The sequence below is a fragment of the Apodemus sylvaticus genome, chromosome 2, assembly GCF_947179515.1.
Source record: "Apodemus sylvaticus chromosome 2, mApoSyl1.1, whole genome shotgun sequence".
Classification (NCBI taxonomy): domain Eukaryota; kingdom Metazoa; phylum Chordata; class Mammalia; order Rodentia; family Muridae; genus Apodemus; species Apodemus sylvaticus.
In genome coordinates, this window is record NC_067473.1 from 46588199 (window position 1) to 46590839 (window position 2641).

Genomic DNA, 2641 nt, shown 5'->3' on the forward strand with positions numbered 1-2641 from the left:
CTTCCCCAAAACGTTCCCAACCTATGTCCTCTAACCTCTTCTTGAGTACATTTGGGGCAGAGTTGTCTGGGAAAGGTAGCTGGACACTCAGATGAGGATCAATGAATATCACACTCTTCCATTCTATGAAAGAATGTCCACAGTCCCTAGAACTGATGGTGATTAACTCATGTAAGCAGGCACAACTGATCTAATGAAGATGGTGGCTGTTTTGTCCCAAGGACATCAGTCTAAAATAATTACATACTATCTAGGCAACCAATAAGTGTATTATCACTAAACCACCTACCCAACTTCATGTTCCTTTTCGATCTTTCTCTCAGAAAAAAAAACAAAAAGAAGCAAAACCAAAAAATCCTTAGAAGAAACAACAAATAAAACTCAAATTACCAAAAGAACCCATAGAACATACAAAAATGCACAGACTTCATTTTGTGTTGGCCAATTATTCCTTGGCTTGCCTGGGAATGCCAATGACATTCTATTGGCCAAAACTGACTTTCCAGTCTGACAGATCTCAATTGCAAATAGCTTCCTTGAGGTAGGACTTTGTATCCACTTCTCTTTATCAGAACTGCAAAACATCTTGGTGTGACTCTAACCAAACAAGTGAAAGATCTGTATGACAAGAACTTCAAATTTCTGAAGTAAGAAATCAAAGAAGACCTCAGAAGATGGAAAGATCTCCCATGCCCATGGATTGGCATGACTGATAGATTAAAAATGGCCATCTTGCTGAAAGCAATCTACAGATTCAATGCAATACTTAAGAGATTCCATGCATAGAGTAGATATTGACAAAGTAATGATCCTCTTGACTATGAGAAATGAATGTATTGCCAAGAAGCCAAAGACAAAGTGATCAATGGGCTCCCAAGGGTGTTTTCCAGATATCGCTTCTGGAATTCAACTTTTATAGGTTCAAACACCTCTACACCATCACCACCACTTGATAGACTGAATTTCTAACACATGGACAATTAAAGAGCCCAACCGGAAATCATTCTTAAACCACACCATGGGAAGAGAGAAAACAAGACCTGGGAAATTTTTTAATGACTTTTCAGTATGAAGGAAAAGAGGGGAGAATTGTGAGATTTAAAGACTCTTTTGAGATTGTGGAAGGACTCTGTTATAAGAATGAGTTTCTGAACACAGCAAGTAAAAGTATTCTAGATTATGTTATGCAATCAAATACTCATTCTTTTCCAGAAGGTTACTGAAAAACAGTAAAGATATTTATAATTTTATTCTTTCTGGAGAAACATATTATAAAATTATATTGAAAAAAACAAGTGGAGTATTAAAATTCTATTAGCCAAGGGAGATGGATGATAAAGACACATTTTGTCGCATTTGCACCAGGGAGCCAGGAGACTCCACAGCCTTCTGTGCATAGCCCTCCAGAAGGGAGTGATCTCCCAGCAGGCTCTCACTTTTGAGAGCAGAGACATGAGATCTCCACTTTCTCTCTGGAGGGGATCCAACTAGAATCACACAAGGCCTAAGATCAGTGGAGCAGCTGGGATGGAAGTCTTCCTGCCACCATTTGCATCAAGAAACTCCACAGTTTTCTGTGCATAGCCTGCCAGGAGAGAGAGATCTCCCAGCAGTGCTTTCACTTTTGAGCTCAGAGGAGTAGGATACAGGCTTACAGGCCCACAGGAGGAACAAACTCCAGCCAGAGACAAGAATACCAACTAGCACCAGAAGGCAAAAGGCAAGCACAAGAACCCTACCAACAGAAACCAAGGCCACATGGAAACATTAGAACCCAGTTCTCCCACCACAGCAAGTCTCAGATACCCCAACACACCGGAAAATTAAGAGTTGGATTTAAAATCATATCTCATGATGCTGATAGAGGGCTTCAAGAAAGACTTAAATAACTCCCTTAAAGAAATACAGGAGAACATTGGTCAACAGGTAAAAGTCTTTAAAGAGGAAACACAAAAATCCCTTAAAGAAATACAGGAGTGCTCGTTTCAGCAGCACATATACTAAAATTGGAACGATACAGAGAAGATTAGCATGACCCCTGCACAAGGATGACACGCAAATTCGTGAAGCGTTCCATATTTTTATGATCACGGTTAAAAAAAATAGAAATACAGGAGATCATGTGTTAACAGGCAGAAGCCCTTAAAGAAGAAACACAAAAATCCCTTAAAGAATTATAAGAAAACACAAACAATCAAGTGAAGGAACTGAACAAAATCATCCAGGATCTAAATGTGGAAGTAGAAACAATAAAGAAATCACAAAGGGAGACATTTCTGGAGATAGAAAACCTTGGAAACAATTCAGGAGTCATAGATGCAAGCATCAACAACAGAATACAAGAGATAGAAGAAAGAACCTCAGGTGCTCAAGATACCATAGAAAACATTGACTCAACAGTCAAAGAAAATGCAAAATGCATGAAGCTGGTAACTCAAAACATATAGGAAGTCCAGGACACAATGAAAAGACCAAACCTAAGGATTATAGGTGTATGAAAGCGAGGATTTACATCTTAAAGGCCCAGTAAATATGTTCAACAAAATTGTAGAAGAAAACTTCCCTAACCTAGAGAAAGAGATGCCCATGAACATACAAGAAGCCTTCAGAACTCCAAGTAGACTGGACCAGAACAGAAACT

At 39.0% G+C, this 2641-nt stretch overlaps 1 non-coding gene across 1 annotated transcript; it reads left to right on the plus strand.

Moving 5' to 3' along the window:
• The first annotated feature begins 1976 nt into the window (after positions 1-1976).
• On the plus strand, positions 1977-2083 carry LOC127679648 (U6 spliceosomal RNA). Its single transcript, XR_007976895.1, has one exon. It is a non-coding gene; the product is annotated as a U6 spliceosomal RNA (small nuclear RNA).
• The last annotated feature ends 558 nt before the right edge of the window (positions 2084-2641 follow it).